This window comes from Mobula hypostoma, chromosome 7 (assembly GCF_963921235.1).
Source record: "Mobula hypostoma chromosome 7, sMobHyp1.1, whole genome shotgun sequence".
Classification (NCBI taxonomy): Eukaryota; Metazoa; Chordata; class Chondrichthyes; order Myliobatiformes; family Myliobatidae; genus Mobula; species Mobula hypostoma.
The window spans coordinates 77,092,140-77,107,073 of NC_086103.1; the positions used below are offsets into that span (position 1 = coordinate 77,092,140).

The 14,934-nt window shown below is 43.7% G+C and overlaps 1 long non-coding RNA gene across 2 annotated transcripts in view; it reads left to right on the forward strand.

The window, feature by feature from the left end:
* Positions 1 to 14,934, forward strand: part of LOC134348960 (uncharacterized) — a 163,477-nt gene that overhangs the window by 51,631 nt on the left and 96,912 nt on the right. The window contains exon 3 of one of the 2 annotated variants that reach the window (XR_010018538.1): positions 9,991 to 10,107. The exons of the other annotated variant lie outside the window; for it this stretch is intronic. This is a non-coding gene — a long non-coding RNA (uncharacterized LOC134348960). The remainder of the gene's footprint in view (positions 1 to 9,990; positions 10,108 to 14,934) is intronic. 2 annotated transcript variants of the gene reach the window in all.

The following is a 14,934-nucleotide window of genomic DNA, read 5'->3' on the forward strand; positions in this document are numbered from 1 at the left end:
ATGATTGTAGAGATCAAAAATTCCGTGACTGCTGCCACGGAACATTGACTTATTACTGGTAGCAAAATGTTTTGTTTCATTCACACAATACAAACTAACTGACAGAAACAAAATAAACTGCTCCAGCTTGCAAAGGCACAAAGATAGGGGACTGTCTTGTCTCCCTTTCTCTTCACCATTTACACCTCGGACTTCAACTACTGCACAGAGTCTTGACATCTTCAGAAGTTTTCTGATGACTCTGCCATAGTTGGATTCATCAGCAAGGGAGATGAGGCTGAGTCCAGGGCTACGGTAGGAAACTTTGTCACATGGTGTGAGCAGAATTATCTGCAGCTTAATGTGAAAAAGACTAAGGAGCTGGTGGTAGACCTGAGGAGAGCTAAGGTACCGGTGACCCCTGTTTCCATCCAGGGGGTCAGTGTGAACATGGTGGAGGATTACAAATACCTGGGGATACGAATTGACAATAAACTGGACTGGTCAAAGAACACTGCGGCTGTCTACAAGAAGGGTCAGAGCCGTCTCTATTTCCTGAGGAGACTGAGGTCCTTTAACATCTGCCGGACGATGCTGAGGATGTTCTACGAGTCTGTGGTGGCCAGTGCTATCATGTTTGCTGTTGTGTGCTGGGGCAGCAGGCTGAGGGTAGCAGACACCAACAGAATCAACAAACTCATTCGTAAGGCCAGTGATGTTGTGGGGATGGAACTGGACTCTCTGATGGTGGTGTCTGAAAAGAGGATGCTGTCCAAGTTGCATGCCATCTTGGACAATGTCTCCCATCCACTACATAATGTACTGGTTGGGCACAGGAGTACATTCAGCCAGAGACTCATTCCTCCAAGATGTAGCACAGAGCGTCATAGGAAGTCATTCCTGCCTGTGGCCATCAAACTTTACAACTCCTCCCTTGGAGGGTCAGACACCTTGAGCCAATAGGCTGGTCCTGGACTTATTTCATAATTTACTGGCATAATTTACATATTACTATTTAACTATTTATGGTTTTATTACTATTTATTATTTATGGTGCAACTGTAACGAAAACCAATTTCCCCCAGGATCAATAAAGTATGACTATGACTATGACTATAGCGATTTCGTTTGGAAAGGGCAGTATTTTTAACACTGGCTGTGTCAAACACAAAGGAAGGATGTCAGAAAGTCCTGCATATAGCCTGATCTTCTTTTGCATATTTCTCTTTGAATTGCCTTATTTATTTTATTTTAAATGATTTATGTTTCTGTTTTCATCAACGTAGAAATAAAACTTACAGTAGATTGCTGACAAGAGAAAATCTGCAGATGCTGGAAATCCAAGCAACACACACAAAATGCTGGAGGAACTCAGCAGGCCAGGCAGCATCTATGGAAAAGAGTGCAGTCGACGATTTGGGCCGAGACCCTTCAGTAGATTTCCAGTCCTGCAACCCATATCCTGACACACAACAAAACCCTTTCACTTGGTGTGCTCACTGACTCTCATTTTCAAACGTCTATATTGTATATACTATTCTTGAAGCTGATTACCCTACCCGGCTCTGAAGTCTCTTCCAACCATACTGTCCTCCAATACCCTATGGTTTGAACCTCTCCATCATTCATGGTCACCATCTTCAGTTGCCTGAACTTTGTAAGTTCCCCAAGTCCCTTCCATCTTAAAACTTATCCCCTGGTTCATTTGCCCTACAGTTGTCTTCTGTTAGAGTGCCAAGCTTTGACAATACACCTGTGAAACACTGAGGGATGTTATTGGTGCTATATCCACTCAGTGGTCACTTCATTAGGTGCCTCCTGTGCGCACAGAAATAAAGTGATAACACCACTGAGTGCTGCCATAGCCCATCCACTCCAAGGTTTGACATGTTGTGCATTCAGAGATGCTCTTCTGCACATCACTGTTGTAACACATGGTTACTTGAGTTACTGTCTCCTTTCTGTCAGCTTGACCCAGTCTGGCCATTCTCCTCTGAACTCGATCATTAACAAAGTGTTTTCACCCACAGAACTGCTGCTCACTGGACGTCTTTTGCTTCTCCCAACATCCTCTGTAAACTTTAGCGACTATTGTGCGTGAAAATCCCAGGAGATCAGCAGTTTCTGAGATACTCAAACCACTCCATCTGGCACCAACAATCAATCCACAGTCAAAGTCACTGAGATTGCATTTCTTCCCCATTCTGATGTTTGGTTTGTCACCTTGTCGTGGTGGAGAAGCTTGTGTGGTCCTGTGATTCCGAGAGCATTGCTGTCTGGAGCTATGCTCCTGGTAGGGTCACCCATGGCGGTAAGGTTGAAGGTGAGGTCCCTGACAAAGAACAATCCAAGACCTCAACGTGGAACAGGCAGACGAAGTCACTTCAAACTCAACGGCTGTGAAGGCGGATGAAGGCTGCAACAAATCCATCAGCTCCAATTGTTGTGGTTTCCATGCCATTGGAATTAGTTGGTTGATTTGTGAAGTATCGTGTGCTTCTTGGAGTGTAACATCAAGTACACGTTAAACAAATACACACACAGGCGTCTTTGCTCTGTGGGCCACTTCTTCAGAACAAAGACCATCATCCTCGACCTTTGGTTTGAACAACAACTGAACCTCTTGACCATATCTGCATGCTTTTATACATTGAGTTGCTGTCCCACGATTGGCTGAATAGATGTTTGCATTAATGAGCAGGTGTACAGGTGTACCTAATAAAGTGACCAGTGAGTGTATGTGTGTGCATGTGTTGCTCTCACAACAGTTAAAGGTAATCTGGAGCTCTGCCTCATAAAGCGGTTGAGGTTATGTCAGTTGAAATTTTCACGTCTCAGAGAGGCAATCATAACGGGAGTGAAAGAAACAAGGACAGTGAGAGAGAAGCCTGGTGGATTGAGTTATTAACTGATCAGCAGACAAGAACTGAGGGGCTGAATTGGGCAGTTTACCTTGGGGAGGGGGACATTCACCCCTTGCCTCTGTTAAATATAAATCCTCGAGATATGAAATTTAATGCATCCAGAATACCTCCACTTATTCCTAAGTAGCAGCAGTGTCCTGTATTCATCGACTGGGGAGGTGCTGGAATATCAATTGCATGCACCAGCTGTCCATATGGAATATCTGTAGCACAATCACTTTCAGGCACTCTCACTCTAAAGCCGAGGAAATCAGTTAATTCTTTGACCTGTGCACCAGTTAATCACCTTTGCCCTGCGGTTAGCATTAGGCTTTGAATGCCAAAGCCCCATAAAACCATCAGATTAGGATAATTGCAGTTGCAAAAGTGATGAGCAGTGCAGTCGTTAGCATTTGGGCTGTATTAGCTAATCCCTTTAAAAACAAAACCCACCCTCGGAAACCACAGTAAACACACTAATCTGGAGTGAGATAGCTCTCAACCCCTTTGTCTCATTCTCCAGTTCTCATCTGTTAAGGGAGTATTTACCTCCAGCAGATGATCAGGCAAGACAATAAATTATCTTTCTGCAGAGGCTGCTGGACAGCTGTTAGTGAATTACAAGGCATTAATCCAATCAAGGAGTTCAGGTGACTATACAAATTGTGAAGGTGGGTACTCGATTTACACATTCTGAGACCATCGTCGTAATTACAGACCATAATTCACTAACAGCAATCCCATGCTCAGCAATAATATTTACCAGATAATAATTATTCTGCTGCACCATTGATGGGCAATCTTCCAGACATCAGGAATTCTCACAATACTACTGCGCTGTACCTCCTCTTTAAGAAAATGTTCTTAAAGATATTACTCTGTGACCTTGCCCCTGACTGCTGACTCACTGCTCCACATCCCTTCTCATCACCAGGCATCTTGCGAGACTCTGCTGTAAAAGCAGGTGATTAATATTTAGTGATGGTCTGGATTACATGGACACTGGCTGATGTCAGCCAAGTTCCCCAATGGTGCCCTAGGAATGACAATCCTCGGGAACAACAGCCTGTTGAGGTGGCAGCGTGTATTGAACAGTGCGTAACGAAGAGATGCAAAAAACAATAGACTGATAGCCAATTGAGTTGTCTGTGTTTACAAGAAATGAGATAACAGATAAGTTATCAAGGGATGTGAACCAATGTTTGACATCACTGGGTTATCAATGTTTCCCCATCTCATGTTTTTCAAAAATATGTTTTGTTTGTCTGCTTCCAGTAAAATTATGGAATGCATTTCCTTTGCTGGGGCTCGCATCTTATGATCACAACCCGCCATGAACTCTTTCTACCAGCACTCCCACTTGCCCAAGGTCCCTCCATTCTGCTTACGGGATTCCTTCCCGATACAACTCCACTGCAAGTCAAGCCTGGCTTTGACTGAGAGTCTTAGCAGGCTATTCAATTACAGAAGCAACCACAATTTTCACCCCGTTCCCTTGCATCTATGCACCCGCACATCAACAGCATGAATCCAACTGAGGTCCATTAACTTGGCGTAGCCGACGGGTTTGATCTAGGGTTTCCAGTGCATGGACACAGGATAAGTGCTTGATTCCTGAGGGAACTCACAAGGAATTAGAAAGCAGATGAACCACAGGGAAGCTGCCTAATGCAAGTTAGTTATTTCTTTTATTCCTTATGTACTTACTTATTGCTTGATTGAGATACAGCATGGAATGGGTGAGCTCTGCTATCCAGCAGTCCAGCAGTCCGCCGATTTAAGCTTTGTGCTAACCACAATGCTAGCATGCCACAAACAGTCTTCTTTTACACACAGTAAAAGACTCCTTTCCACCCTCCCCCACCTTCTTTATAGGGCCTCAGCCCCCTCCCTCTTCGGTTCCGGCCCGAAACGTTGACTGATCATTTCCACAGATGCTGCCTGACTTGCTGAGTTCCTCCAGCGTGTTGTGAATAATGTACACTTACTGTTACTGAGATAACCAATCAGATGGTAACCCCAAATCAAATTCTTCCCATTTACCTGGCTTGTGTACCATGCGTAGAGCACTAACAATGAGGTGAACTGCCTTATTTTACACCCCTGCACGACAAATGCTGGAACACAATTAACCCACAGGATTCAAAGCAAGGATAGCTCGTTCCTCTCAACATTGAAATCCTGCTGAACATAGAGTGCCTTTTTAAAATTCCATGCTCCAAGCGACTGCTCTTTTTGGGAGCACAAATTGGAAATACAGAGTCCTTCTCCTTCGACCAAAAAGAGGGAGTGGAGTCCTCTGTGTTGTCTCAGACCGACAGGTAGGAAAAGCCGCAGAAGAATAAAACAATGGTGCAGCAGGTCTTTCCTCCCTGTGCTCGACATTAGAACATGAAGTGAAGACACTTAGAGAAAATAGCATTGAATTGTGAGCAAAATGGCCTAAGGACTTCTACAGTTGGCTGACCCTGAGAACCTTCAGGATCATAGGTGTACATGCAAAGCAGGGGTAGGTGTAAATGTAGGGCTAGAGATAAGGAACAGCCATCCCACTCTATGATGATTCATAATAATCTCAAGTTGCCAGCCCATGCTTACTTTCATAGATTACCAGCAAAGTCAAATGCAAACATCTCCTAAGAACAAGGGCCAACCTTGGTATGAATAACTTGCTATCCTTCCCTGGGGCATGTGCAGAATGCACTGACAACTGCATTGCCCAGCATTCAATGCAAGAGGCCTCTCTCATTCGACCCTGCAGCTTGGTCAGAGTTGACAAAAGGGTTAACAGACTTCTTTTTTTCCTTCTTCAGCACAGTTTATCTGTGAAAAGAAAAATGATGGCTCTGAATTTGATAGATGTGGCATAGTTGGAAAGCAGCAAGTGGCGTGATTAATACATCTGTATCTGCAGCTGCAGAGAGCAGTTCCAAATGATTTTCTGCTCCTGTCTGCCTGATGTATATTGAATTTTCACTAAACACAGCCCTGGGCGTTCAATGGAAGAGCACCAACCCCGTGCAGTGATTGCATTGCCATCGATTGCAATGACAGCAGTGCCCCTTCCACTGTAATGAACTGACTTGTGCATTAACAGTAATCGGTCCCTCCCTGTAGAGGCAGCCTTTTACTTCCATCCCTGCACCAGCCTAATGTCATCAAACATCTATTGGGAGAAAGACTTTCTTTACTTTCTTAACGAGAGAATTATCAAATTAAAGCCAACCTAATTTCAGGCCCAAGCAGGGCCTCATATCATGCTCTCAGGGGATAGGTAGCCGCAGAATTGTCTCGCCTTTGACCTCAGTCCCAGCATCAGCCTGTTCATTCAGGAGTCAGCTGTTGGCCAGTTGTTCTTCCAGTTTGCATGCAAAACCTTCCCAGTTGTACTGGGGAGAGGAGCCCCTGTGCATAATCAGGAAGGGAAGAGGTCTCTGAGGTCCCATCCCTGATGGAAATCTTATGGAAGCCCACCAATCCCTATAGTTTCATCCATCAGTTTATATCTGTCATCCACCAGTCCTTGTCCCTCATCCACCAATCCCTATCCCTCATCCTCCAATCCCTGTTCTTATTCGCAATCCCTGCCCCTCATTCACCAGTCTTTATCCCTCATCCACTAATCCCTGTCCTTCATTCGTCAATCCCTGTCCTTCATCCACCAATTCCTGCCCCTCATTCACCAATTCCTCACCTCCATCCACCAATCCCTGTCCCACATCCACCAAACCCTGCCCTTCATTCACCAATCCCTGCCCTTCATTCACCAATCCCTCCCCTTTGTTCACCAATCCCCGTCCCTCATCTGCCAATCCCTGCCCTTCATTCACCAATCCCTGTCCTTCATCTGTCAATCCCTCCCCTTCATCCACCAATCCCTCCCCTTTGTCCACCAATCTCTGTCCCTCATCCACCAATCCCTATCCCTCAGCCACCAATCCCATCTCCTCATTCACCAGTCTCTGCACTTCATTCACAAGTAGTCAGCTTTCAAGGCTATAATAGCTGACCATTAGAAATCACAATTAGAAACATCCTTACAGAATCATCAGTGAAATGTTTCATTTCTGCTGCTTACCTAACCTTCATCTGCACTGTTTTCATGTGAGATCAACAGCAGGGAACATAATGGATTTGTACCCCTCTAGACCAGGGGCAGTGCTCACCAAGTCTGGGGCCTTTGCTTTCATCCAGAAACAAAGCCGGGCATGTAGACCCTTGTGGCCTATTTCTGCCTTGTGCCACTGGAAGCCCACTCCAGTCTTTGAATTTCTAACCTCTTGCTCCAGTGTTGAGGACTGTTTGGCTGTAAATATTGACGTGGTAACAGGTTGAATGGATCCTTCTCAATTACTGACAGTTCTTCAAATCCTCAATGCCTGTACACACTTTCCCGAGTGTTGGGATTCTGACTCCATCTTCCTCCCATTACAATCTCCACACTGTAGCACAGGCGAACTCTGGATCAGCTCATCATTTCATGTCAACACTCGTTGCCTTTCCTCCCGATAGATTTGATATGACAAAGATTTCCTCCTTCCACTCTCTGTAAGCAAACTCACCCAAAAGCTGCTCTCCTCCTAACATTCAACAAATCTCACTCACTGGTTGCTCCTGTAATTGCTGACACAAACACCAGCACCCAGTCATGTAATAGTTCGACTTCCAGGTTCCTGTTTTCTTTCCAGCGCTTTATCCTTCTCGATCCCAGAAATATCATCCGGCCCTAAAACTGTCGGAGAAATCAGGATTCCTCCGGTTCTGCCTCCTGTGTATCTAAAATGTTACCGCTAATCCCATTCCGATGCCAAGCACCAAAGCTCTGGAATTCCTTTCAGAAACTTCTCTGCTGCTCCACCTCTATTTTCTTTCGTTAAAACGCATTTTTCCACCGCATTAATATCTCCTTGTGTAGTTAATGCTTCCGTGAGGCATCTTCTGGCAAACCAGCGGCACGGTAATGCAGTGGTTTTCATAACGCTATCACTGCACCCATGAGCAGGGTTCAATTCCACTGCTGTCTGTGAGAAATCTGTGTGTTTTCCCTTTACCGTGTGGATTTCCTCCCACATTCCAAAGATGTGCTGGTTACTAGGTTAGTTGGTCACATGGGTGATTGGGTGGCCTGAACTCATTGGGCCAGAAGGACTGGTTACCGTGCTGTATCTCTATATAAATATAATATAAGGCATCTGTTAGTCTTGCGAGACCATGAATCTGCACCTGGAAAGTCTTCACTCTCCAGGGCGCAGGCCTGGGCAAGGTTGTATGGAAGACCAGCAAGTCTCGCCTCTCCACGACACCGATGTTGACCAAGGGAAGGGCAAGGGCCGATACAGCTTGGCACCAGTGTCGCTGCAGAGCACTGTGTGGTTAAGTGCCTTGTTCAAGGACACAACACACTGGCTGGGGATCGAACTCAGGACCTTCAGATCGCTAGTCCAGTGCCTTAACTACTTGGCCACGTGCCCACACTATCTCTATATAAAAACAAATAATTAAATGTGACACTGTTAATATTGGTCTGTTGCATAGTTATCTGTTACAGTGTCTTACACCAGCACTCTTTAGTAATCAACACATGCAGAAAGTACCCCTGGATTCTTGCTGTGTTGATCTTTGTCCTCTCAGGCAGTCCTTTTGGCCTGAGATGGACTTGCTTCCACTTTAACTTCTGATGAGGTGAAATGAGGAAAATGAAGGCTCTGAGGAAAGGGAGGAGGGAAGCAACAAAGGATGACCATTCCCACTGTGCATAGACCAGGTCTGAAAGTACAGCTACTGAGAACCCTGGCAAAGTACGGTTAAGTATTGTGGATGGCAGAATTTTAAACCAATAAACAGCCACCAGAGTTGTCACAGGGCTTCAATCTTGCAGAACCTCAGTCCCTGAACTTCATAAAAGTGAATCAATTGACATGTCCAACAGATGAGGGAAGAGGACATTAGAGGCTGTTGTGAAGCTAACACGAAGGGGAGATCTACCCACAAAAACTGGATGGTACATTACACAGGGGAGTTCTACAAACAGAGCGAAACCCAATATTATTGTTATTATCTGGAAATTTCAAAAGCCACTTATATTCCTATGTACAGAGTTGCTGGTACAGTCTTATAACTTGAAAAGTATTAATAAATCACTATTTCATTTGGAAGGGAGGTTTGGAGCATTGGAAGGTTGGAGGGAATAGATGTTACGTCCATTGTTCTTGAGTTGACTGTGGAATGGGAAGGGGGATGGGAAGGGGGAATTGAGTGGTTGAATGGTGAATGAGAAATGAACCAGGATGTTCCAGAGGGAATGTCCCTTTGGAAAGCTGATAGTAGGAGGAAGGAGGATGTATCTAGTGGTCGGATCATGCAGTAGATGTCTGCAGGTGTGGGTATGCAGATTGGGTGGATGTGGTGGCTGCTGAGGTAGAAAATGAGGACAAGAGAAACCATATTGTGGTTCTGTGAGGAAGGGGAAGGCGGGGAGGGCAGACCTAAGGGAAAATAGAAGAATTGTGTCCAAGATCTTATCTGCTACAGTGGGGGGCAATCCTCAGTACAGAGGGAAGGAATTTTGTTGTGGAAGATGATACTGTTAGAACACTTGTGACTAAGACATTCAGAGAATGAAATGGAATCCTTTCAGGAAGCAAGATGTGAAGAAATTTTCTTTAGGCACCCTGTAGTTGTTGGAAATCGTGAGTTTCAAGGCTGGTTATATAAATTGTACAGAACATTAAGACTGCAAGTGCTCAGATGGAGCTAACAAAGCACATGAGAGTTGACTAAACTGAACATAGTGTTTATGAGAGGAGTTAAGTGGCCCTAATTGTATACTAAAGGAATACATGGAGGGGAGTATATGGTGTAACATTGACAAGAGGAGAGGCATACGATGAGTGTCTATTAATCAGGGGAACGAGACAAATCAATAAGTTACAACAAGTAATGTAAATGATACAACCCGCAGAGAGAAGGAGATGCCTGGGTAAAACCAAATCAGAGTCATAGAAAAATACATCACCAAAACTGGCCCTTCGGCCCATCTAGTCCATGCCTTCAAAACCATCTGTGAAGGATCCTGACTCATAACATTAACATCCATCTTCTTCCACAGATGCTTCCTGACCCACTGAGTTCCTCTGGCAGCTTGGCTTATTTTTGCTTTGGATTCCAGCGTCTACAGTTTCTTATGTCTCTCTGAATAGGCAATCAATGGGACTGTGCTGAACAGGTGAGAATGGATCCAGTCACGATTGGAAGTGCTTTGGGTATTATAAAATATTACAGCTGTGCAACAATTTTCCAGGACTGTAAAACTTTATTTCCCTGACTCAGCAGGTGGAATTATTGACTCTGGAATGAAAGACGTTTTACTGTAAAGTCTGTGCAATTTTTCCAATGAAAGACAAGCAGCTTTTAAGACTTAATCTTCCAATAGATCTGTTTAATTACTGAAACAAAGAGCAGTGGTATTCAGGCCAGCTACCAGTCACCAAGCAAGGGGATAAAAAGCTTAGACATTTACATCATTAGATGTAGTTTATTAAAATAACTGATGCAGTACAATTGGTGATATGTCCAAATTCATCGCCTGATCTCAGTGGTGGGGTAGGATGGCAGTAGGGGTGTAAACCTATTTCTACAACGTAAATAAGAACATTTCTAATTTCCCTTTTCCGATTAGGATTCAATACTCATCTCTGGGCACTCATGTCCCTATTCCAGTGTAGTATAAAACAGGGAGGAGCATCAGTTGTTTCACTCCTTTGCTCAACATTCATGCTCTTTTCCCCGTCCACTGTAGGAGAAAGAATAGTGGGGGCCAAATAGGGACGTGGATTGTGCAAGGTGGTAACAGAACTGTGGACAAAAGTAGAGATGTGGAATGCAGCAGCAACGACACCCAAACTTCAGGAATGTCATTGTTTATTTATTCATTGACATACAGCACGGACTTAGTGCGACCGGCGCTTCGAGCAGGCTGTCCAGCAATCCTCCGATTTACTCGTAGCTTAATCACAGGACAAGTTACAATGACCAATTAACCTACCCACCAGTACATCTTTGGACTGCGGGAAGAAATCGGAGCACTCGGAGGAAACCCACACAGTTACGTGGAGAACGTACAAATTCCTTACCGTCAGCGGGGGGGAATTGAGCCCAGGTCGCCTGTACTGGGAAGTGTTGTGCTAACCACTATGCTACTGTGTCACCCCAATGTTATAGCGTGCACCCATTAGAAAAGTGGATTTACTGTTAGACCTGTGGATAATTATTCTATTCTGTAATCAGGACTGAATCTATCACTTAACTACGTCTTCTTGTAGCCAGCATTCTGTTATCTGTTTTACTGGTAATCTCATCAATTGAGACTGTAAAACTTCTACCAAATTCATGTTCAGGTGGATCAGCTTTGGCTGGTCTCCTATGTGCACCAGTTTTTAACAAATCGCCCGTTACTTTGACCACCAACTCTGTGTAACCTTTCAGTTTGCTCCCTGAGTCGCATGTGCTTCTTTCTCATTTTTGTATATTGGTTTACGGGCTGTGAACATTGCTGGGCAGGCCACTTTCATTACCCATCGCTAACTGCACCTGAACTGAGGTGGTGGGAGAGAGCTAATCCGTTAGATTTAACCACATTATCTGGATGGCAACATCACAAAGCCGAAGACCAAAGACCAGTGATGATGCTGTTTGTACATGTAGGAATAGAGCCTACATGGGTACAAACTGGTAAAACCCACATGCAAGAGGGACTGGGTTTTGCTCATCTATTTGGTGCATTTATATTTGACCTGGCCTTAGTTAAGTTAAAAAAAAGGAAGAAAATTGGAAGCTGTTTTAGTTTCATGGTAGTGTTGGATGGGAAGTTTATCAGCGTCTCATAGAATGTCAAGGGGATGTGATTAGATTCTCTCCTTTCAAAGCCTGATTCTTGCATTCCACACACTACTTAAAACCCAGTCTGTTTCTTTTTATATAGAAGGCTCTACTCTAGAAACCTGTAATGAAAGGTTTTCTCTGACTTTTAATTTCAACCTCAGAGAGCTGAGCAGGGAGATCCAGACTGTTCTTTCAATGGAGTTGTGACTACACTGTCAGAGCTGCTAATGTTTGGGAGAGATGTTAAACCAAGGCACATCTGCCCTCCAAGGTGGATGTAGACTAAGATCCTAGGTCATTTTTCTGTGCAAGAGCCAGGGAGTCATAAGGTGTCCTGGCCAGTATTTATCCTTAAATCCAGTACAGTATTCGTTATTTATCCAGGTAACCTGAGAATTGTCCCATTGCTCTTTGTGGAAGTCTGCTGCTTGTATTTTGGTGGTAAGTTCCAACAGAGACTACACTTCAAATGCCTGCAAGGCACCTAGAAACATATTAAAATATGTTATACGAATTCACACCCTCTTCTTCACTCTGTCAGTTTTTGCCTGGTTAGTGGAAATTTCACTCCTCATCTGATGTCAGGGAGATTGATTGTGCTGGGAATCCGGCCTCTCAGGGAGTTCATCATAAAGTTAACTGAAAGTTATATGGGATGATTATTTAAAGTCAAACATTAAAAACCCTACAAGGCTAAAAAATAGGCAATTAAAAAGCTATATACTTGAAGAAGTTAAGAAGGTAGTCTCCCTTTATCAAATAGATTTTGCAGTCAGCTGATGTATCACGTGAAAAAATGTACAATGTTTGCAGAAGACAAGCTTATGTTGTTCTATTGTGCTAAACCAAGTTATCTAACATAGGTGGACTTAAAAAGACTTTTCAATGTGAGCCTGGTGCAGTAATGACATTTTTTTGCTTATTCAAAGGAAAATAAGATTATATTGCAACAGCGGGATTGATGTTATCAGTGTGGTGGGCTCTGTACAAAACTTTCAAAGCATAGCCAGAAGTTAACTCAATTGTTTAGTTTAACCCAGCATGGACCATTTCAATATATCATTCTGGTTTAAATTAATTCTTCCAACCACTGGGATGAAAAATTCAGCTAAATTAATCTCAGGTGTGAAACTGAACCCTCCTCCTCTTAAAAATGGAGCAAGATTGAGATTGCCATTGAATTTCCTTTAATGAGACAAAAACAGAAAGTGCTAGAATCAGAGAGGGTCAGCAGATTTAAATTCCTCAGATTTCTCATTTCTGAGGATCAGTTCTGGGCCCAGCACTAGTGCAATTACAAAGAAAGCACCTTTACTTCCTTAGAAGTTTGCCAAGATTCAGCATGACATTTAAAACTTTGAGAAACTTCTATAGAAGACTGGGAAAACTTTAAAAAGCAACAAAGAACCACTAAGCGAGCAATAAAGAAAGGGAAGATAGATTATGAAAATAAACTAGCACAAAATAAAAAAACGGATAGTAAAAGTTTATATAATTATATAAAGCGGAAAAGGGTGGCCGAAGTAAACTAGGTACCTTGTAGGACGAGAAGGGGGTATTGATATTAGGTAATGAGGAAATGGCCGAGGCTTTGAATGACTATTTTGTGTTTGTTTTCACTGTGGAGGACATGTCTAACATGCCGAAGAGAGATGTTATGGATACGATGGGAGGTGAGGACCTCGATACAATAGCTATCAATAAAGAGGTAGCGCTGAGAAGACTTGTGGGCCTAAAGATAGTTCCCTGGTCCTGTTGGAATGCATCCCAGGGTACTGAAAGAAATGGCAGAGGTTATAATTGAGGCTTTGGTGATAATTTACCAAAATTCTCTGGACTCTGGGCATGTCCCAGTGGACTGGAAGAAGGCAAATATCACACCGCTGTTTAAAAAAGGATGTAGGCAAAAGGCAGGTAACTATAGGCCAGTTAGTTTAACTTTTGGAGTTGGGAAAATGCCTGAAGCTTTCACTAAAGAAGAAAGCGTGAAGCATCTGGAGAGAAATGGATCCATCAGGCAGATGCAACATGGATTCAGCAAAGGCAGGTCCTGGTTGACAAACTTACTGGAGTTCTTTGAGGACATAATGAGCGCAGTGAATAGAGGGGAACAGATGGACATGGTTTACTTGGATTTCCAGAAGGCGTTTGATAAGGTACCGCATAAAAGACTTATCCATAAGATAAGGATGCATAGAGTTGGGGGTGATGTGTTAGTATGGATAGAGGATTGATTAACCAATAGAAAGCAGAGACTTGGGATACATGGGCGTTTCTGTGGTTGGCAATCAGCAGTGAGCGGTGTGCCATAGGGGTCGGTGCTAGGCCCACAACTGTTCACGATATACATTAATGAAGAGGGAACCTAGTGTAGTGTATCTAAGTTTGCTGATGATACCAAATTGAGTGGAAAAGCAAATTGTGCAGAAGATACGGAGAGTCTGCAGAGAGATATTGATAGGTTAAGTGAGTGGGCAGCAGTCCGTCAGATAGAGTACAATGTTGGTAAATGTGAGGTCATTCACTCTGGAAGGAAAAATGGAACATCAGATTATTATTTAAATGACAAAAAATGCAGCACGCTGCTGTGTAGAGGAACTTGGGAGTGCTTGTGCATGAATCACAAAAGGTTGGATTCCAGGTGCAGCAGGCTGTCAAGAAGGCAAATTGAATGTTGGCCTTCATTGCTAGAGGGATTGAATTTAAGAGCAGGGAGGTTATTCTGCAACTGTACAGGGTACTGGTGAGGCAGCTCCTGGAGTACTGTGTGCAGTTCTGGTCTCCTTACTTGAGAAAGGATATACTGGCTTTTGAGGTGGTACAGAGGAGGTTCATCAGGTTGACTGCAGAGATGAGGGGGTTAGACTATGAGGAGAGATTGAGTCGTCTGGGACTGTACTCACTGGAATTCAGAAGGATGAGAGGAGGTTTTATAGAAACATATAAAATTATGAAAGGGATAGATAAGGTAGAGGCAGGAAAGTTATTTCCACTGGTAGGTGAGACTAGAACTAGGGAACATAGCCTCACGATTCGGGGGAGTAGGTTTTGGACCGAAATGCTTTTCCCAAAGAGTGGTGAATCTGTGGAATTCTCTGCCCAATGAAGCAGTGGAGGCTACCTCGTAGATATATTCAAAACCAGGTTGGAGAGATTTTTGCATAGTAGGGGA